At 34.8% G+C, this 24,574-nt stretch overlaps 1 pseudogene; it reads left to right on the top strand.

The window, feature by feature from the left end:
- The window catches only part of LOC100969974 (la-related protein 1B-like), a 272,883-nt pseudogene that overhangs the window by 106,205 nt on the left and 142,104 nt on the right, over window positions 1-24,574 (top strand).

Below are 24,574 nucleotides of genomic sequence, written 5' to 3'. Positions count from 1 at the left end.
TGATATTTTTGTTTGGGTGCCATAACTTTTCTGGTAACTTGTCAGTCTTAATAAGAAGGTGTAAAAATCTCTCTGCATGACACAGAAACATCATTCCTAAACCTGAAGCAAAGTCACGTTGAGCAGAAAACAGTTTTAAAAGAACTCAAAGAAAGATCAGAAAAAATTGCCTATATCAGTGTTCAAATTCTAAGAAAGAAGCAAAAATGTTTTAAGACTCAGGGATATTATAATTTTCAGAACATTTATCATTTTGGTCAACTGAAAATTTTCATAAACTATGAGTAGGCAATTGCTCCCAAGCATATCTCAGTGCCAACCAAATTCTACTCCAATAATTCAGAAATGCTACGCATTAGATTAAACTCCAAGAACAAAAAATTATATTTTTATTACAGTAGAAATGAAACTACAGATGAATACAAATTTAGAAAGAAAAGTCCTACTTATTTAGGTTTTACACATATGTTTAAGAAAATTGATGCAGAGGTAAGAAGTATTTTTAAAAGTCATGGTTAACCCAATGTATTTGAAAATAATATTTGACTCATCAATATTCTGAAGTCAGGTTGGTATTAATTATAATTGTACCTAGTTTCTCAAAACCTCTAAGCAAATGATGTGTCCGAAATAATTATTTTTATCGCTCCTCTGTAAATTTGTAAAATTTACTTAAAGATATCAAAAACATGTTATGGAAACTAAACTTAGGCTTTTATTTTAGACTAATATATGTGTATTTAGAGCTATTTTAGAAAATTCTCATATGAATCTTGGCTGAGTAAGAACCAGTCTCAATTATAAAGTTTTGAATTAATTGATTCCAATATTATATAAACAGATTCTGGCTACATGATATTTATTCTCAACCATGTCACTGGCAAAAACTGAAGAAACGAAATAACACCTGTGCTAATGGTGATGCAGTAAAACTGACAATATTAAATCATGCTAGAGAAAATATAACTATATACATATATTATATATATATACTTCAAATGCTGTGAGTGAGTAAATCTGTCAGCAATAAAAAATGTGTTAGGCTATAATAGCTTGTAGTATTCTAATATTACTGCTGAGAATAACAAGAAAGTTGCATAACATGTTTATCTATCCTATTTTCAGAGAAATAAGAGAACTGTTGAAGCAGTGAGAAGTAGAAGGGCAAAGAGTTTGCATAGGGGAGAATCAAAAAGAAGTATTCTAAATTTTTTTCAGCCATTTATTTTCATGGGAATTTCTCAAATCTGAGAAAACATACGAGATTGAAAATTGTGTTCTTCACTCTTTGCCACAGGGTCGCTACTGAAGGACAGTCAAACTGACAAAACTTTTGGTTATATTGTAGTGTCACATTAAAAAATAATTATCATTGCATAGGTGCTAAATCCATGATCGCTTTCTCCTGAATAAATCTGCTAAATTGTGAAGACAAGAAGGTTAGAAGCTAAGGCAAAACCAGTGAAACTAGACTGAATGTATTATCAAGCTTGTGGGAATGAGAAGACAATGCAGACAGAAAAATAATTGCTAACGGAGCCCAGAAAAGAGGATATCATTTTAAATATACAATTTTATACATAAGATAACATAAAGATGATGTATGTAAACCTGAATTAAGAGAGTATTTTTCAAACTACAATCCAAATGACGTATTTCTATTTCTGATTTTTATAAAGCAATAAGGGTCTAGCTACTTAACAAACGAAAAGGTTAACACTCTCTAAAAGAAGAAACTACCATTTAGACTCTACAATTATATATATATAATATATATATAATATATAGATAATGAAAAAGTTTATGGTAGCACTACTGTATATCAGAAAAATTGGAAGCACCCAAATCCTTATCTACAGTTTGCATATAAATCAACTTAGCCATAATCATATTTTTGAATAATATACATCAATGAAAGTGAATATGATATAACGGTACAATAAGTATGAGTGAATCTCCTCAGCAGAAATCACACACATCTCATAAACATAACCAAAAGCAGATGTGCATTAACTGTATGAGTCAAATAACAATGTTTATAGATGCAAGAAGAGAGAAAAATAAGTCTGAAAAGTAAGAAAAAAACCCTTAAAAATTCAGTCTAGACAACAGACTAAATTATATATGTTAATTTATATGTTTCTGCCATATGACAATACTTAGAATGATATATGTGTCACACAAAAAAGCCAACATTCTACTCTCAGGTGTATGTAAAATTTGAGCTACATACATACAGTCATATTATAACGTTATAATTACTACAAAGTGCTGTTTGTCAACGGATTGTCCAATGGTAGATACCACATTCCAACAACAGATACATTCATTAATCACTAACTGATTTATCACATGGCAAAACTCATTGCAGTGTGATATTGCTAATTTTTTAATAAATTGTGTGGGATTCTATTTTTAATAAATGGTCATTTGTACATTAATATATAAAATAATAGATATTCTTTCATTTTGCACAAAAGTTCTGATTGATTAAATATTGAAGTATAAATAATAAAAACTTAAGTTTCTAGATGTAAACCTGAAAAACAGCCCTAAAACTTGGCATACATATATAGTCCTTTGGAAGTATCCAAGATACACTAAATAAAGAGAAAAATTATGACCATTAGTACATACGCATTATGAGTTTCCACTTACCAAACCACACTTGACTAAATGAAAACCAAATAATGAGTTCATCATATTTGTAATACCAATATTTGAAAAAATTTAAATACTAAAGAATGTACAAACTCACAATGAAATAAGTAATGAATGAGCAGAATACTTGAACAGACACTTCACAAGGAGAAGATATCCAATTTCTTATTTCATGCAAGCTAAAAAACATTGAGATATTAGCATGCATTTATTAGACTGGCTAACAGAAAAATAAATATGCAATGGTAAGTCTTCTTGAATATTTGCAGAAATTAGAACACTTACTTTTGAAAGAGTAAATTGGATCAACTAGATTGAGGAAGTGCCAATACAGTATCTACAAAAATTAGCCATACACGCACATATGGCCCCGGAATTTCCCTCCTTGGTACGTGCTAAACTAAAAGCATGTTACTATGTTAATTGAACAACATAAAAACTAAAGTTTATGTTAGCACTATTGTATATCAGAAAAACTGTAAGCATCCAAATGCTTATCTATAGTTTACAGATAAATCAACTTTGCCATAATTATATCCTTGAATAATAGACATTAATGAAAATGAACATGATACAATGGTAAAATAAATATGAGTCAATCTCCTCAGCGGAAATCATACACAAATCTCACAAACATAACCAAACACAGATGTGCATTAACTGTATGAGTCTACAGTTATAATGTTTTTAAAATATGCATAACTAAACTATGATGTTAGATGTCTAGATATTGTTACACTTGTGGAATTTGATGATTTAAGACACATGGGGAGCCCTCTGAATTACTTTAAATGTTCTTTTTCTTGATCTGAGTGATAATTACTCAGGAATGTTTACTTTGTGAAAATTTACCAATCTCTGCATCTATGTATTGTTTTCTTTTAATCTATGTATGTTACACATGTTACAATGAAATATTAAAATAATGCATGTGTTTTTAAAATTAACAATACAAGTTCTAGGGATCATTTCCAATTGTTTCCATCAAAACCACCTGTACTTTGACTCCAACAGACCTACTGTACAAGAAATATTTTAAGAAATTTTTTAGAAGAAAAATGATACAAATGGAAATATAAATCTGGACAAAGAAAGAAAGAATATTGGAAACAGTAAGTACATAGAAACCTTTACATTCTTTTTATCAATTATTCAAATCTGTTTAACATATAATTAATCAGTTAAAAAATAGTCACTATATAGCATGGAATTTATTACATACATAGGAGAGGAAGCATGAAAGCATACAATTATAAGGTACAGTATCACTTACTGTTAGACTGAGAAAAGGTAAAGATGCATATTTTCCAACTGTAAACTAACAATTAATATAACAAGGATTATAACAAATAAGACTGTGAAAACGTTTAAAGATACTAACAACATATTCAATTGACTCATAAAAGGAGAGAATAAATTTGTAAAAAGCACATATGAGTAAAATTAAAATTAAATAGATTTAATCACAATAGCAATAATCATACAAAGTGTACATAGTCAAAAATCCCAACTGGCAATATCCAAACTATATGTTGCCTATTAAAACACTCTTTAAATATAAAAACACAAATAAATTTGAAGTAAAATCTTGGTTAAAGATTTATAATGATAAACTTAACTAAACAAATTGGAAATTGCTAGATTAATATGAGATACAGTAGATTTTAGAGAGAAATATCACTAGGAATACAGAAGTTCATTACATAATTATAAAAGGGTCAACTCATTAAGAGGATGCAATCATCATAAATGTTTATGCCCATAATAACAAATATTCAAAATAAATGAAGCAAAACTATAAAACTATGAGGAGAAACAGTAAATCTGTAAAAGTTGGAGTTAGAGATTTCAATACCCTTTGTATTAGCATTTTCACACTGCTATAAAAACTACCTGAGACTGGGTAACTTACAAAGAAAAGACATTTAATTGACTCACAGATCAACTGGGAGGCCTCAGGAAACATGCAAAACATGCAATAATGGCAGAAGGGGAAGTGGAAGGAAACTGGTCTTACCATGGCAGAGCAGGAGAGAAAGAGTGAAGAGGGAAGTGCTACACACTTTGAAACCATCAGATCTTGTGAGAATTCACTTGCTCTCATAAGGACAGCAAGGAAGAAATCCTCACGTGTGACCTAATCACCTCCCACCACGCCCCTCCTCCAATTAAACATGAGATTTGGGTGGGGAAACAAATCCAAATCATATCACCAGTCTTCTCTGTATTTCTTGAATTTGTATGTCAACCTCTCTAGTGAGATTAAGGAAATTTTTATGGACTATATTTTCATGGACTATGTTCTCTATATTGGCCCCTCCCAAATCTCATGTCCTTCTCACATTGCAAAACACAATGACCACTTCTCAGCAGTCCCCAAGTCTCAACCCATTTCAGCATTAACCCAAAAGTCTGAGTCCAAAGTCTTATCTGAGACAAGGCAAGTCCTTTCTGCCTATGACACTGAAAAAAAGGGGGGGAAGAAAGGTAGTTACTTTCTAGGTACAATGGGGGTACAGGCATTGGGTAAATGTTCTCATTCCAGTTAGGAGAAATTGGCCAAACAAAGCCACAGGCCTCATGCCAGGCCAAAACACAGCAGGGCAGTCATTAAATCTTAAAGTTCCAAAATAATCTCATTTTACTCCATGTCTCACATCCACGGCAGGCTGATGCAAGGGGTGTGGTACCAAGGCCTTGGGCAGCTCCACCCCTGTGGTTCTGCAGGGTACAGCTCTCCTCCCCCAGCTGTTTTCATAAGCTGGTGTTGAGTGTCTGTGGCTTTTCTAGGTGCCAGTGCAAGCGGTAAGTGAATCTATCATTCTGGTGTCTGAAGAATAATGGCCCTCTTCTCACAGCTCCACTAGGCAGTGCTCCAATGGAGACTTTGTGTGGGTGCTACAACCGCACATTTCCTTTCTGTACTTCCACAGTAGAGGTTCTCCATGAGACTTCTGCCCCTGCAGCACACTTCTGCCTGGACGCCCAGGCATTTCCATCCTCTAAAATCCAGGCAGGGGTTCCCAAACCTCAACTCTTGCCTTCTGCACATTTGCAGTTCCAACACCACATGGAAGCTACAAAGGCTTAGGGACTGTACCCTTTGAAGCAATGGCCTGAGCTGTACCTTGAACCCTTTTAGTCCCAGATGGAACTGCAGTGACTGGAATGAAGGACACCATGTCCAAAGGCTGCACAGAGTAGTGGGGGCCCTGAACCTGGCCCACAAAACCATTTTTCTTCCTAGACCTCCTGGCCTGTGATGAGAGGTGCTGCCATGAAGGTCTCTCACATGCCCTGCAGACATTTTCCCCATTGTCTTGTCTGTTAACATTTACCTCCTCTTTACTTATGAAAATTTCTGCAGCAGGCTTAAGTTTTTCCTCAGAAAAATCGGTTTTTCTTTTCTACCATAGAGCCGGGCTATAAATATTCCAAACTTTTATGCTTTGCTTCCCTTTTAAATAAAAGTTCCAGTTTCCGATTATCTCTTTGTTCAAACGTACAAGTATGTGTACATGCTCAGAACAGCCAGTTCACCTCTTGAATGCCTTGCTGCTCAGAAATTTCTTCTGCCAGATGCCCTAAATCATCTTTCTCAAGTTCAAAGTTCCATAGATCACCAGAGCAGGGCAAACTGCCACCAGTATCTTTGCTAAAGCATAGCAACAGTCACCTTTATTCCAATTTCCTGTAAGTTTCTCATCTCCATCTGAGACCACCTCAGCCAGGACTTCATTGTCCATATCACTATCAACATTTTGGCCAAAGCCATTCAACAAGTCTCTAGGAAGTGACAAACCTTCCTTTATCTTTATGTTTTCTTCTGAGCCCTCCAAACTGTTCCAATCTCTGCCCATTAGCCAGTTCCAAAGTCACTTCCACATTTCAGATATCTTGATAGCAATTCCCCACTTTCCTGGTAATTTTCTGTATTAGGCCATTCTCACACTGCTATAATGAGCTACATGAGACTGGGTAATTTATAAAGAAAGAGGCTTAATTGACTCAGTTCCACAGGCTTAACAGGAAGCATGACTGAGAGGCATCAGGAAACTTATAATAATGGCAGAAGGGGAAGAAAGCACATCTTATCATGGCAAAGCAGGAGAGAGAAGGAGAAGGGGGAAGGCCACACACTTTTAAAACATCAGATCTCATTGAGAACTCACTCACTATCATGAGAACAACAAGGAGGAAATTCACACATGATCTAATCACCTCCCACCAGGCCCCTCCTCCAATTTGACATGAGATTTGGTCAGGAACACAAATCCAAAGCATATCACCTTCTCTCAATTATACATAGAACAAGTAAACAGGAATCAAGAAGACCTGAAAAACACTATCAAGCAACTTGTCCTAATTGACTTTATAGAAGATATCATACAACAACAACAGACTATAAATTATTTCCATGCGTGCACAGAATATTTACCATAATACAAACCATAAAATAAATATCAATACACATAAAAGGATTCAAATCATAAAACGTGTTTTCTGATCACAGTGTGATGAAATTAGAAACGATATTAGAAACTAGAAAAAAGTAACAGAAATATCTCTGGAAAATTCCCAAGTATATGGAAAATAAATAGAAATATATAAAGGAACTGAATAAAACTCTTCTAAATGACATAAAAAACACACTTTCATTCATGAGTAAAAAAGAAAATTACATAGAAATTAGAATCTAGGATTGAAGCAAAATGAAAGCAAAACATTGAAATTCTCAGAGTGTACAAAATTGGTAAACTAGACTTCATCAAAAGTGACTTCTGATATTCACAAGGCACTATTACGTAAATAAAAGGCAAATCATAGCCTTGGAGAACGTATTTGTATATCATATATCTCATAAAGATCTTGGATCCAGAATATATAAATAACTGCCAAATCTTAGTAATAAGAAAGCAACATAGTTTTTATTAAATGGTAAAATAGTTAACAGACACTTCTCCAAAGACATACAGATGGCAAATCGGCACACAGAAATCTGCTTGACATCAATAGTTAAGAGTGAAATGCAAATTAAAGCCACTCTCCTATCAGAGAGGCTAAACTTAAAAACACTGACCACATCGAGTGTTTGTAAGCACGTAGAAAAACTGGAATCCTCACACACTGTTAGTGGGAATGAAAAATAACGCAAATACTTTGGAAAACAGTTTAACAGAACCTTAAAATATTAAATATATACTTACCATCAATCGAGCTATTTCATTTCTAGATATCTGCACCCCTCAACTACAATATATGTTATACAAAGAATAGAAAACCAATGATTATAGCAGCTTTATTTATAATAGTTTCAAACTCAAAACAACCAAATGTCCATCAACATTTGGATAAATAAATAAATTGTGAGATATTCATAAATAAAATAATACCTTAGCAATAAAAACAAACTATTGATATCCTAAAAAATATGTATGCACCCAAAATAACTATTGAGTGAAAAAAATAAGATCTTTAAAAAATTTATCCTGGTTATAGAAAATTCTAGAAATAGCAAACTGAGTTTTAGAGACAGAAAGCAGGTTATTGATTACCTTTGGACAGTGGGAGGGTCAGACAGGAATAATTACAGAGTAACATGTGAAAACTTTTAGAGATAATGGATGTTTGACTATCTTAATAGTGGTAATGTTTTGATGTGTAAATACATATGTCAATAATTAGCAAGCTGCCTACTATATAATTACAGTTTATTGTATGTCAATTACACCTCTTTAATGTTGTAAAAAGAAGCCAATAACCTATACCTAAAATTTAAATGCAAGATCATTAATTTCTTCACTGTTACTAATGGCAAAAAAAAAAAAAACTGAGTAACCATCAATAGGGAAATATTTAAGAAAATTGTGATTTATGTAACTTGTCATATAGTATGTAGCCCCTAAGTCAATGAGCTCTTCTTAAATGAGAAAAATCAAGACACAGAGATTAAAGTGTGATTTATTTTTTAATTGGAAAATTAAAAAGTAGTCAAGATATATTAACACATACATACTTTTAAAAATATTTTTTAGCTAGTGGGGAAGTCACTGGCTAACCAAACATAAAAATAAATCAGAAGAATTAGCTGGAGAAATGTTAAAGTGATTGTTGGCTATGACTCCTGGTGCTTTCAACACAAATAGGTGTATGAAAGTTAATCTATTCATATTTTATTTATTGCTACAACTGTACTTCTGATGTTTCCAAAACAGCTATATCTTTCTGTTAGTCTGTCTTCATACTGCCATAAAGAACTGTTTGAGACTGGTAATTTATTAAAAAAAGAGGTTTAATTGACTCACACTTCTGTGTGGCTGGGTTTGCCTCTGGAAACTTATAATAATGGTTGAACGCAAATGGGAAGAAAAGCACCTTCTTCACAAGGTGACAGGAATGAGAAGTGCAAGCAGAAGAAATGCCAGATGCTTATAAAACCATCAGATCTCATGAAAACTCATTCGCTATCATGAATAACAGCATAGAAGAAACTGCCTCCATGATCCAATTACCTCTACCTGTTTCCACCATTGACATGTGGGGGTTATGGCGATTACAATTAAAGGTGAAATTTGGAAGGGGACACAAAGCCAAACCGTATTATTCTGTCCTTGGCCCCTCCCAAATATCATGTCTTTTTACATTTCAAAACTAATCATGCCTCCCCAACAGTTCCTCAAAGTCTTAACTCATTTTAACATTAACTCAGAAGTCCACAGTCCAAAGTCTCATCTGAGACAAGGGAAGTCCCTTCTGCCTATGAGCTTGTAAAATCCAAAGCAAGTCAGTTACTTCCTAGATACAATGGGGTACAGGCTTTGGATAAATAGTCCCATTCCAAATGAGATAAACTGGCTAAAACAAAGGGGCTACAAGCCTCATGCAAGTCCAAAATACAATAAAGCAGTCATTAAGTCTTAAAAGTTCCAAAATGACCTCATTTGACTACATGTCTCACATCCAATCACACTGATGTAGGAGGTGGGATACCACAGCCTTGGGCAGCTCTGCCTCTGTGGCTTTGCAGGATACCGCACCTCTCCTGGCTGCTTTCATGAGGTGTTGTTGAGCATCTGTGACTTTTCTAGGTGTACGATGCAAGATGTTGGTGGATCTACCATTCTGGGGTCTGGAGGTTGGTGGCCTTCTTCTCACAGCTCCACTAGTCAGCCCACCAGTGGGGACTCTGCACTGCCCTAGCAGATGTTCTCCATGGAGAGCTCTGCCCCTGTAGTACTCTTCTGCCTGGACATCCAAGATTTCCTCTGAAATCTAGGTGGAGGTTCTCAAACCTCAATTCTTGACATCTGTGCATCTGCAGGCCCAAAACCACATGTAAGACACCATGGCTTGGGGCTTTCACCCTCTAAAGCAATGGCCTGAGCTGTATGTTGGCCACTATTAGACACAGCTGGGATGCAGGGCACCAAGTTCAGAGACTGCACAAAGCAGCAAGTCCCTGGGCCTTGCCCACAAAATTATTTTTTCTCTCCTAGTCCTTCAGGCCTGTGATTGGAGGGCTTGCAGTGAAGACATCCGACATGGACTGCGGACATATTCTCCATTGTCTTGGTGACTAACATTTGTCTCCTTGTTACTTATGCAAATTTCTGCAGCAGGCTTGAATTTCTCCCCAGAAAATGAGATTTTTCTTTTCTATTGCATCATCAGGCTGCAAATTTTCTGAACTCTTATTCTCTGCTTCCCTTTTAAACATAAGTTCCAATTCCAAACCATATCTTTGTGAATGCATACAACTGAATGGTTTTAAGAGCACCCGAGTCACTTCTTGAACACTTTGCTGCATATAAATTTCTTCCACCAGATATTCTAAATCATCTTTCTCATGTTCAAAGCTCCACAGATCTCTAGGACAGAGGCAAAATGCCACCAGTCTCTTTGCTAAAGCATATATAGCAAATAGTCACCTTTATTCCAGTTCCCAACAAGTTCTTTATTTGTATCTGAGAGCATCTCAGCCTGAAATTTATCGTCCATTTCAGTATCAGCATTTTCGTCAAAGCATTCAACAAGTCTCCAGGAATTTCCAAACTTTCCCACATCTTCATGTCTTCTTCTGAACCCTGCAAATGGTTCCAACCTCTGCCCATTAGCTAGTTCCAAAGTTGCTTCCATTTTCAGGTGTCTTTATAGTGGTGTCTTTACAGCACTCTCCTGGTACCAATTTTCTATTTTAGTCCAGTTTCACACTGCTATAAAGAACTGCCCAAGACTGGGTAATTTATAAGGAAAGAGATTTAATTAACCCACAGTTCCACATGGCTGGAGAGGACTCAGGGAACTTACAGTCGTGGCGGAAGGCAAAGGGGAAGCAACTGCCTTCTTTGCAAGGCAGCAGGAGGCAAAATGCTGGGAGGGGAAATGCCATATGCTTATAAAAAAATCAGATCTTATGAGAACTCACTTACTATGAGAAAAGCATGAGGAAAACATCCCCCATGATCCAATTACCTCCACCTGGTCCTGCCCTTGACACATGGGGATTATAATTTGAGGTGAGATTTGAGTGAGGAACACAGAACCAAACAATAACATTGTCCTATATATAGAGTTTACTCAAAGTATATAACCACGTCTTTTAAATTTTTGGTCTTCACAGTCCTGTTAGGTCTCTTCTTGATAGTCTCATCTCATTTATAATCTGTAGCATTTCTTGATTTATGAGAAAAGCTGCAGCCATGAGTAGCTTCTTGTCTTTGCTTCTTTTGAACTTCAGTGTTTTCCCCATCACCACATTCAACTTTTTTTCTCACACTCCTACAACATGTCACATACACAGACTTTAGAACACATTCCATCCCTTCTGCCTAGTGATTTCATTATTCTATAAATGGACACTTCTATGTTCTGAGTTATTTGTTTTTAAGCAAGTAATTGTTCTATTCAAAATCAAATTATTGAGGACCCATGAAAGACAGAAAATGAAAACATTGCAATGTGATATTTAAACACAAACTTACCTGATGTTCATATTTCAAATAACACCTGTAAATTCACCAACAGAAAAAGTGTCTGATATTGTCCTTCACTATTTTTTCATGTGTCATTTTATTTATTTATTTTTGTTATTATATATATATTTTTTATTATACTTTAAGTTCTAAGGTACATGTGCACAACGTGCAGGTTTGTTACATATGCATACACGTGCCATGTTGGTGTGCTGCACCCATTAACTTGTCATTTACATTAGGTATATCTCCTAATGCTATCCCTCCCCACTCCCCCCACCCCACAACAGGCCCCGGTGTGTGATGTTCCCCTTCCTGTGTCCAAGTGTTCTCATTGTTCAATTCCCACCTATGAGTGAGAACATGCGGTGTTTGGTTTTTTGTCCTTGTGATAGTTTGTTAAGAGTGATGGTTTCCAGCTTCATTCATGTCCCTACAAAGGACATGAACTCATCCTTTTTAATGGCTGCATAGTATTCCATGGTGTATATGTGCCACATTTTCTTAATCCAGTCTATCATTGTTGGACATTTGGTTTGGTTCCAAGTCTTTACTATTTATTGTGGCATGTGTCATTTTAAGTAAAGAAAGATGATGTTCACAATAAAACAATGAGAACTATTTTAGCTTTGGCAACAAAATGTATACTTCAAATTATATTTTGTTAATTTTAAACTTCTGGCACAATTTACCTTTTTTCCAATGATAGATTTGACTAGTTAATATCAATAATAAAATGCAAATTTAGAACCTTCCTGAGTCATTGAATCAAAGGGATTAATTACCATACTCCAAAATATACTAGGTTATCCAAGGAATTAAAACACCTCTAGGGGAAAAAAAAAAATCACAAATAAATGGAAGCTCAGAGGAAGTTATATAGACTCTTAAGTCTTTCAATTAGTAATCTTTCTATGAAAATTTTAATTATATGTTATTAGGGAGTCAAAAGTTACACACAAAGTTTTGAGTGTATAGGGAAGTCAGTGCCCTGAAACCCCAAGTTATTCAAGGGTCAACTGATATATACTGTACCTTCAACTGTATATATCTACACACACACACACACACACACACACACACACACACACACAGTTGAATATACTCTAAATATTTTTTCTCTTTCTTGTACTTCCCCACCATTTAACTCTCCCATCAAACCCTTCTTCCCCTTTTCCTTACCTGATATCCATTCTATAACTTCTCAACTACCATGGAACTTTCAGTATATTTCAAAACATCTCCAGACATTGAGAAAAGTTATTTTAAAGCATTATCCAAACAAGATTGTTATAAATTTGCTTTGTCCCCTGTTTTTAGAAATATCACATTAATATTGATTGACAGAAATTTAGGGGCCAGTGAAGAGCCCTGTGGAGTCCTCGTAAATTCCTCACTGTATGTCACTAACAAATCAGCTTATATGAGATCAGACATGAACCAGGCAAAAGTGTCAAAAATATTGACAAATTTTTAGGCTGAGGTGTTTTTAAAAATGTAATCATGTCACAAAATTGTGCTTATACCACAGCACTTTTTTTAAAAGAAACAATAAAGGCTTATGTGGTAGCAAAACAATTGATATGCAACTTCTCCTTATCCAAATTAATTCCAAATATAAAAGTTTAAGCAACTTATACTCAATTATTTTTTGTGATGGAGTTTTGCTGTTGTTGTTGCCCAGGCTGGAGTGCAATGGCACAATCTCAGCTCACTGCAGCCTCCGCCTCCTAGGTTCAAGCAATGCTCCTGCCTCAGCCTCCCAAGTAGCTGGGATTACAGGCACCTGCCACCATGTCCGGCTAATTTTTTTTTTTTTTTTTTTTTTTTGTATTTTCAGTAGAGACAGGGTTTCGCCATGTAGGCCAGACTGGTCTTGAACTCCTGGCCTCAGGTGATCCACTGGTATCAGCCTCCAAAGTGCTTGGATTATAGGCATGAGCCACTGCACCCAGCCTCAAATTTTTTTATGTTGAAAAAAATAATAAGAGAGAATTTTAAAATCTCACTTATATTTGTACTTCTGAAAACAAAGGGTCTGAAGTGTTACTGTGTAATTTTCTAATTACATTTTGTTTTCCCTAATTGATACAATTCATTGCTCACATTAGTTTTTAAGAGATTGCAAACAAAGGCCATTATTATTCACCAATAATCAATTATAACTGTTCTAATCACATTAAGTTTTCCTTTATTTTAAAGAAAGTTATAGAAGTTAAATTTTACATGCTGTTTTAATTCTGGAAAATTTCACACAATTTTGTCAACAATTACAAACAATTTCACAAAATGTTGCTTGTATACCTGCCTCATGGAGAAATGCCAGCATCCTTTGCAAATCTGAGAGGAGATTTGCAAATAATTCTGATAACTTTCTCAATATCAAGAGTTGTTAGTCAGCTGCAAAAGTGTTCTTCATTCTACCCTACAATGATAAATGGCAAAGTGATGGTGCATACAATGGCAGGATGATCAGTAGCCTGAAGAAGCGTAGGAATGCAGTAGGTCATCATTTCCATTTTTATTAGAATTCTTTTTTTCCCCAGAGCATCATTCCTTTCAGCATTAGCCAAGTTGCTTTTGCACTCTAAGTCCTTGAGCAGATATAATTTCCATGTCACACAGTGCTCCTTTTGTGAACTTTTACAAAATTTAATCCAGTAGTATTTTTAAAGTGCTTTCACACTTATTTTTCCCAAAATGATCATATACTGTGACCAGAATATAAAAATATTTTTTCTTTAAAATGTATAAAGTATTATGAGTCACACTCAAATTGGTTGAAACAATTATGTACCTTGTACAATACATTGAATGTCAGCTCATGATTCCTTTTCTACCCTATTTGGTTTTTAAAAATTATTTACTTATTTATGGTTTGTTCATTCATTTGTTTGTTCATTCATTCATTGGATGTAAAGCATCTAAAATGAAGTAATTATTTTGAAAATGAGAAATTAATACCTGATATGTAATGAATAGAAATTAAGCAAATGACCATTTTTTCCCATTTATTACATTCTTTTCTCCTAAAAGCAGTCTCACGTTAGCTCCGATCTTGCCATGAACAACTGAACTCAAATGAAAAGATCTGTTTTGTAAGTTATAGTTTTCACCTCTTCCGTGTTAAATTAAGATGTCATTTCACTGGAGTGCTTCTATAATTCCCCCACTGGTCCTAAAATGTATAAGTTATGAACATTTTTTTAGACTAGGGACCATTTTTCTAGCATTGACCTACTGCACGTAATCTTGGGGTGAATGCAGTTTTGTTTTGCTTAATTATCTTAGCATGACTGAAAATAAGCAGAGCCATTGGAACTGGATTTAATATTAACTCCATGATTTGTAGATAAATGTAATTTTGTAATTTTTTTTACTTTGTATTTTTTCTTCTACAAAATGTGCATTTATAATATCTAAATGTTGAAAGAATTAAATATAATATCTGAATGTTAAAAGAATTAAATAAGTTTATGTATGTAAAGTGCCAATATATTTTGAATTCCAAGGGAATCCATTGAATAGTTATTTGCACAGCCACTCAAAGTGCCTCATCTATAAAACTAACTAAAATTGCCTCTCAGGAGTGAGAACTGAATATGATTCTGTATGTATAGATGACACATAGACTAAAAATTGCTAGGTGGGTATTGATAATTGTTATTCTAAGAAATATCAGTGTGGTCTGAATAATAAAATTCTCAACTTCATTTTAACTTTTATGTATAGAAATTTTATGCATAACCAAATGGGAAAATTGCCTATATTTGATAGCTTTTTATGTGAATTAGAAAACTAACGTCAATAATGCTATAACTATACCATTTGTTGAGTATTGTCAGTTAATCTAATTTCTAGGCTTATAAATATTAGACACTAATACCATTAGATTAAAATTATTTTTAAATAACATTCGACTGTTTGGGGGTTACTGCTTTCAGTATATAAATGAATTGTTCTCTTGATACTTAAAATTCAAATTTTCATGTATTTTCCATATTAAATTAGTTTATAATAATATATTTGGCAGAAACCTTTTGACAGTTGTTTCTTTACTAACATACACTCTCTTAATACCTTCATCAATCCAAGGAATTATATTACCCTCCAAGTCGATAACACAGGATAGGCAACACCATTCCTTGCTAAAATAATGTTCTTAGAGTGCCTAGTAAGGCACATTCTTATGAGTAAGCTCAATAAATAGCAAAATATTTTTGGCAATTATGTGCTTAAATTGTCTCAGTAGCATTTGTGTTGTACTTGCCTTAGATTGCTTTTTACTTTATATTGACTAGTATCATAGTCTATTCATAAAGACTAAATGGAAATAATTAGAAGTGCCTCTACTCAGGAATATAGTAAATAAAAAAAAATACAGCATTCCTTGAAGGATTGCAGAGATTAGTGCCACCATTAAAAACTTCCAAGATGTAAACGTGGTGATTCTCGCTACATCTCCTATTTGGCCTGTAGAGAGAAAGACAGTAAATTACCATAAGTTTAACCAAGTGGTGACTCCACTTGTAGCTGCTCTACCAGATCTGTTTTCATTGCTTGAGCAAATTAGCGCATCCTCTGATAGCTGGTATGCAGCTATTGATCTGGCAAATACCTTTTTCTTCATACTTGTTTATAAGGCTTCATACTTGTTTACAAGCAATTTGCTTTTAGCCATTAAGGTCAGAAATAGACCTTCACTGTCCTACTTCAGTGGTTATATCAACTCTTCAACTCTGTCATAATTTGGTTTGCAGAGATTACCTTTCTCTTCCACAAGACAGTACAATGGTCCATTACACTGATAACATTATACTGCTAGAGTCTACTGAGCAAGAAGTGGCAAACACTCTAGCCTTATTTGTAAGACATTTGCATGTCAGAGGGTGGGAAATAAAGCCAATTAAAATTCAGAGACCTTCAACCTCAGTGACATTTCTAGGGCTCCAGAGACGTGGGGCATGACAAGATGTGCCTTTTCGGGTGAAGGATAAGTTGTTGCATCCCACTCCTCCTACAACCAACAAAGAAGCACAGTGCCTGGTAAGCTTATATGGCTTGTGGAGGCAACATATTTTTCATTTGGGTGTGTTACTCTAGCCTATTTTTCACATGACCCCAAAAGCTGCCAGTTTTGAGTGGGGCACAGAGTAAGAGAAGGCTCTGTAACATGTCAAGGCTTCTGTGCAAACTGCTCTGCCACCTAGGGCATATGATCCAAAAGATCCAATGTTTCTTAAAGTTCAGTGGCAGATAAGCATGCTGTAAGAAGCCTTCGGCAGGCCCCTGTATGTAAATCACTGCTGAGGACTTCAGAATTTTGGAGCAAGTTTCTCATGCCGTCACCCGTAAATAAGACTCTCCTTTTGAGAGTTAGCTCTTGGTCTGCTACTGGACCTTAGTAGAAACTGAATTCATAGACACCAAGTCAATGTGTGATCTGAGTTGCCTATCAAAATTTAGTGTTATCTGACCCACAAAACCATACATGTTGGGGGCATGTGCATAAATACGCCATTATCAAGTAGAAGTGTTATATATATGATCAGGCTAGAGCAAGCCCTGAAGGCACAAGTTAGTTACATGAACAAGGGGCCCAAATATTCATGGTTTCCACTCTTGCTGCATTGCCTTCTCTCCCAGTCTGAACCTATGGCCTTACAAGGATTATCCTACAATCAGTTGACGGACAAAGAGAATAATGGGGCTTGGTTTACAAATGGTTCTGTATGATATGCAGACACCACCTGAAAGTGAACGGCTGCAGCACTACATCAATTTTGTGGGACAGGCCCTAAAGGATCATGGTGAAGAGAAATCCTCCTGGTGGGCATAAGTTCAACAGGTGTACCTGTTGTGCACTTTGCTTGGAAGGAGAAATGGCCAGATGTGTGATTATATATTATTCATAGGCTGTAACCCATGGTTTGGCTGGATAACTAGAGTTTAGGAAGGAATACAATCAGAAAATTCATGCCAAAGTAATATGGGGAACAAATAAGCAAATTAGAACTCTCTGAATGGGCAAAAATGGGAAGACAATTTTGTCCTATGTGAATGCCCACCAAAAGGTGACCTCAACAGAGGAATATTTTAATAATCAAGTGGATAGAATTACCCATTTAGTCAATACCGGTCATCCTCTTTCCCTAGCCACTTCTTTTATTGCCCAATGATATCATGAACAAAGTGGCTATAGTGGCAGAAATGGAGGTTTTTATGGACTAAGCGACATGGACTTTCAGTCACAAAGGCTGATCTAGCTATGGGCAAAACTGGAGATTTGGAAAAAAATTATTAAGACATGAAGTTTGTGTTTTTACATTATACTATATTTATCAAATATATGTGTAAATACATCATGGTATATGGTATATTATAAATATATCTTATATTACTTATAATATTACTTATAATAAGATATATTTGAAATAATTGACTATTGTGGGGGTTGGCAAGTGTTAAATCAGTGGGACAAGCTGGCAGGTGGTAAACTCTCTAATAGAGGCTGCTGCAGTCTTAGGGTAGCATTTCTTCTTCCTTAGGGAAGCCTCAGTTTTGCTCTTGAGGCCCTTCAACTGATTAAATAAGGCTTGCTTACATTATCTATATAATCTTTAATTGGAGTCAATTGATTGTAGATATAACCACATCTATGAAGTACCCCCACAACAATACCTAGATTAGTATTTAAGATGCTATATCTAAATTGACACATAAAACTAGTCATCACAAATACTGAATAAATGAGTTACTAAATATAATTTTTGTGCATTTTATATTTAAATATGTGCACTAGAATTTTAACAAAATATTTTAAACCATCCTAAAATTATATGATAATTTAATGAGTTATATGCAGGTTACCAAGAAAAGACTATCAAAATATATAATTCTTAAACTTTTTAAAAAAAATTATTTTTTCTGATCTTAAATTCAGCAATATTACGATGCCTTCTGTTTGTGTATTGTAAAGCTTACAACAGTATATTTCCTTTTTATTTACCTGGCCTGTCTTTATTGTTGTCATACAAGTTAAGTCTTATATTTTATTTTATAAGCCACCAAATAGATTACTGTTATTTTCGCTTTTTTTTTTTTTTTTTTTTTTTTTTTGAGACGGAGTTTCGCTCTTGTTGCCCAGGCTGGAGTGCAATGGCGTGATCTCGGCTCACCGCAACCTCCACCTCCCAGGTTCAAGCAATTCTCCTGCCTCAGTCTCCAAAGTAGCTGGGATTACAGGCATGCGCCACCATGCCCAGCTAATTTTGTATTTTTAATAGAGACAGGGTTTCTCCATGTTGGTCAGGCCAGTCTCGAACTCCTGGCCTCAGGTGATCCACCTGCCTCGGCCTCCCAAAGTGCTGGGATTACAGGCATGAGCCACTGTGCCTGGCCTTATTTTTGCTTTTAATAGGCAACTTTCAAAATAATTTAAATAATTTTTAAATGTTATATTTACTCATGTAGTTAGGATTCCCATTGCTCTTCTTTCCATTTGGTAGACACAAGTTTCCATTAAATTGCCTTTTTTCTTTCTTGGAAAGACTTTCTTTAACATTTGTAGTAGTGCAGGTCTTCCAGTGGTTAATCCATTCATCTTGTGTATAACTGAAAAAATATGTTTGTTTCAATTGTATTTTTAAAAGATGTTTGTGCTGGGTATAAAACTCTAATTTGATCATCTCCACCCACTAACCCACCCTTTCATTATTCTAAATATATTGCTGTACTGTTTCCTGTCTCACGATTTTTTTAGGCAAGAAATTTTCCAGTTTAACTTTATTTTTCTGTGGGTAATGTGTCTCTCTTTTTTTTTTTTTTGTCCCATCTCTGCTTTTAGGATTTTTTTTTCTTTATCACTGACGTATGTAATTTGTTTATAATGTGCCTGGCGTAATTTTTTTTTTTCAGGTTTTATGTGTTTGGGATGGCTGACCTTTATTATCTGAAGGCACATATTTTCACCAAATTATTTTCTTTCTTCAAATATTTCTTATGTTCCCCCTATTTTGTGTGACTACAAATAACATATATGCAAGCCCTCTTGATGTTGTTCTACAGCTGTCACTTTAAAATGCTTTTAGATCTCTTCTTTCCTTTCATTTGAGATAATTTCTATTCTGTGACTTCAAGATCACATATCTGTTCTTCCACAATGTTTAAGAAGCTGTTGATGATATGAGCACATTTTTCATCATGAACACTGTAAATTTTATATACAGAAATTCATTTTGGGTCTCTATATATTTGAAGTTTTCATTTAACATGTATAATCCTCCTCTAACTTATAAAACATATTGTCATTATATATATATAATATATATACACATATATATATGCTGAATAATTAGTGTTGTCTACTATCATTTCTGGGTCTGATTCAATTGATCTTGTTTTCACCTCAGTATATGCCATATTTATGCGCTTTGTTGCTTGACTGGTAATTTTTCATTTGATGCCAGATATTGAAAATTTTACTTTGTTGTGTGCTGGATATTTTTGCATTCTACAAACATTTTGAACTTTGATCTATGCCACAGTTAAATTACTTGCAAGCAAGTTTCCTTGTGTTGAGGTCTTTTTCATGAGTTTTATTATGTAGGGCCAGAGCAACATTTATTTTAGGGCTAAATTTTCAACTCCTATTCTAAACACTTTGTGCAATACCCCTAAGAATTATAAGGGCTTTCATGCTCACTTGTGGGAAAAACAATTATTTATTTTCTTTTGTGCATTGTTCTCCACAGATCTTTTGGATGGCTCATTGTCTCTTTTCCTATTTTCTCCTCCTCTTTTTTATTCTCTCTTTATTTTTCTCCCTCCCACCTCTCTCCTGTTTTCTGTTTTATATTTTCCCCCTGTGAACTGCAGCTTCCTCTTAGACTTCAGACTGTCAATTTTATTTGCTCATTTCAGGAAAAAATCTGGGCTCCACTTTCTCCCTCCTGCGTCACGGCTTGGAAATTTTCTCTAGCAGATAAACTGAGTTAATTGTAGGATTTGGTTGTTTTGTTTTCTATAACTCAGGGATCATTGCCTTATTGCCTACGTCTTGAAAATGGTTGACATACTTTGTCTGTGATTTTGTTTACTGCTTTTAGAGCAGAAGAGAGATGCATTTCCCATTACTCCATTTTAGTCACATGAGTTTAGCATGGTTTGTAAAGTTTATGATAAAAATTGTCTGTGTGGTGAATTCAAAAATTTCAGTATTACATTTCATTATGCAGTCTGAAATCATTCGTCTGGTATTCAGAGATAAATAGATTTAAAGAATCCATGAGTTATCTTTATTGGGATCAGTGCTTTTTAAATCTTGGCTAAACAATTTTTTTTTCCTACAGAAAATGGAAATTTCTACTTAGATGTTCTCCTTTTAGAAAAAATTATTTTAAATGTTTCAGTTAAGCTTTTAAGTTTCATACTGTGACCATAAACAAAAATTTAAAATGTCAAACTGTCTCTATTCTTATTTGCCCATTTTTTTTTTTTTTTTTGCTGTTCTACTTATCTGTATTTACTTTGTATCAGCATTAGTAGTACTCAGGTTCTATCAAGTAAGAATCAATTGAATAATTGTAATCAATATACTATAAATACATCCTAAATGTAATAAAGCACAATTCAGAAAAAAAATTCTTATGAATGGGTTTCATTGAAAGTAGGTCATTTTTTCTTTGCTGGATAGTGCATTTTTCTAGTATTTATAAAGCTTGCTCTGCTGGCAGTTAATTCATGGCCCCAAAATACAGAATATAAATTACTGTTCTTGTTGCATGGAGCAGAGAAACATCTGCTGGTTATTAACATAACATTTGAATCTGACAGAATTCAGTTCTGGTTTGTAAAGTTTATTACAAAAATTGTGTGTGGTTAATTCAGAAGCTTTAGTGTTACTTTTTATTGTGGTGCTTAAAATTATTCTTCTGAAAGTTGTGTATTTTTTTTCTTTTAAAATTTTAAAAGTTTTTCTTTTTTTCTTTTCTTTTGAGACAAGGTTTCACTCTGTCACCCAGAGTGGAGTATAGATGTGTGATCAAGGCTCACTATAGTGTCAACCTCCATGGCTCAGGCACTTCTCTCACCTCAGCCTTCCTATTAGCTGAGGACACAAGAGTCTCCCTATGTTGCCCAAGCTGGTCTCAGAGTCTCAGACTTCTGGGCTGAACCAATCCCCCTGCTTCTGCCTCTCAAAGTGCTGGGATTATAAGGGTGACCCACCATGCCCAGCAAAAAGTTTCTTTTTTGAATAATTTTTGACATTTAAAATAGGTTATTAAAACCACAAACTTCTCATCTATGAGGCCTATTTGGTTTTTAATTTACTTTAGTTATTATTTATATATTTATATCATTATCTTTGTTGATGAGTTGTAAGATGACTTAATTTTGCTCATTTGCAAACCCCTCAGGACTTCCTAAGGAGAGCTCTCCTTAGAGAATTCCCTTCTTCTATTATTGGTGTCCCTGTTGTATCTTATACGACTGATGCTAAGCACCTCCATATAAGTATGGCCTTCTTTATCTACAGCAAGAAAAATAGAAGGAAAATACTAATATAAATCTTCATCTTTTAGAAAATCTTCTTATCTTTATGAAAACAGTTGACAAGATGACCACTTGTAAGACGTCACAAGTAAAAGTCAAAGAGAAAACCTCATAAATATTTTACAGACATACTACTGTATTCTGTTACTACTAATTTGAACTCTGTTCTAGGTACAATATACAATCAATGCTAACATTTAAGGATATTATCAACAGAGGCAGGAGAGAAAAATGTGTGTTTTCACTCAAGGTTTATATCTGGCATTCTTAACGTTTTTCTTGAGGTATTTGCCCCAATATACCAGAAATATGCAAATACTATGACAATTAAAGAAATATATGAGTGTTTTCAATATTCTGGAGCCAAGACCATAGTCATGTTCATAAATTACCTTCTATAATGTTTATCTGTTATTAATCTAAAAAAATAAATACACTTATCTGATGTAAGTTGTTCCTAGAAAGGGGAAAACATAATCACTTTATTATTTGACGATAAGATAATTGCAATTGAAGCTGAAATGCATTGAATGTTTTTAAAGATACATTTCTCAAGATTTAGATAGTTTTTAAAAAATTAGTTCTTCTCGGCTGAAATTAGCAGTCATAAAATCATATAATCAAGGGAAGCAAAGTTTAAAAAAGGCCAAGATTCACTTTAAAACAATGTATCTTTTAAATGACACACCCAGGAAAAGTTATCTCAATTCTATTTCAGGGTTTTCCAATTTAAGTCCCCTTCATATTGCATATTATGTTTCTTCTTCCATTAATTAATCAACTTATGAAAGTTTAGATCACCCTCTTTGTCACATTTCCAAACAACCATTGTCAATTTCTGCTTCTGACAAAATGAAGTAGATGCACATATTCTATTCCTTCTACTAAGTTCAATTAAAATTATTGTACATTACATGTAAAACAAATGTAAGAAGCCTCTGAAAAGTGGAAAGAAAAATGCAGACCAGTTAAGGAAATCAGGACCTGAGGAATCATTATGGCGCTGAGTTTCCTGGGTTTTCTTTTTGCTTCATTTTTCTACAACGTGTAGTTGAAGCAGCTGGTGAATCAGAATAGCCAATGGACACAGATAATAAAAGCCCTACCAGGACAAAGAAAGCAATCAGGAAAAGACAGTAAACTTTTGTACGATAATTGTTTTAGTCTAGTCCAATACTGCATGGAAAACTGGGTGTCAGACCCAATGAAACAATCAAAGACTGAATGGTGATCTAGATCTCTACCCTGGCAATGCTGTAGAGAGGTGGCCCAATACTCTGCTGTTACTATCAAAGAAGACTATCAGGGTGCCAGAATTTTCCACCCTGACTGTAGGTAATATAGTGCTTCCTTTCTGGAAATCAGTGGAGACCACAAAAGGAACCTGGGGTCCCACCTTCACTGGCAGTAAGGTGTGCTCCTACCCCTCACTTCTCGGGTAGTGTAAGGGGTTGCTTAGCGGAGAGTCAAGATTTTCACAATTGCGCATCAGTAATGAGGCCACTCTCAAATGCAGTGCCAAAGAAATCCATGTGGGGGCCAGGCGCGGTGGCTCACGCCTGTAATCCCAGCACTTTAGGAGGCCAAGGAGGATGGATCACGAGGTCAGGAGATCGTGACCATCCTGGCTAACATGGTGAAACCCCGTCTTTACTAAACAAACAAACAAACAAACAAACAAACAAAAACAAAAAAAATTAGCCGGGTTTGGTGGCGGGCGCCTGTAGTCCCAGCTACTCGGGAGGCTGAGACAAGAGAATGGCGTGAACTTAGGAGGCGGAGCTTGCAGTGAGCTGCGATCGCATCACTGCACTCCACCCTGGGCAATAGAGCGAGACTCTGTCAAAAAAAAAAAAAAAAAAAGAAAAAGAAAAAAGGAAGAAATCCGTGTGGGGACTAAAAACTCCCACTCCTGCAATGTGGCAACAAGGACCTCCTCACCGGGGTGCTGATAAAAGCTGAGTGAAAAATCTACATCTGTTTGATGGTATTAAGGTAGAGTTCCCCTTTCTCTTGCTGTTAACAGTGTTAGAAAAAAGCCCGTTTGTAAAGGCTTAAATAAAATAAAATCTTATAACAAAATATGAAATGTCAATTTTCAATCAAAAATCATTTATATAAAGAAATAAGAAAACCTCAAACTGAAAAAATCAATAGGTGCCAACAAAAGATGACCGATTTTGGTTTTATATAACCGAGATTTTAAGACAGCTATAATAAGAAAGCTCCAAGAAACACTTTATAACATGCTTGAAACAAATGAAAAGCCTCAATAATAAAATGGAAAATCACATCAAAGAAATTGAAGCTATAAAGAAGAACTAAAAGAAGAATATTGGTACTGAGTAAAGCAATAAACAAAATAGAAACCTTTTTGAATGGGATCC

This window comes from Pan paniscus, chromosome 3 (genome assembly GCF_029289425.2).
Source record: "Pan paniscus chromosome 3, NHGRI_mPanPan1-v2.0_pri, whole genome shotgun sequence".
In the NCBI taxonomy this organism is placed as follows: Eukaryota; Metazoa; Chordata; class Mammalia; order Primates; family Hominidae; genus Pan; species Pan paniscus.
The sequence above is the reverse complement of the archived record's forward strand: the minus strand, read 5'-3'. Positions and strand labels throughout refer to the sequence as shown.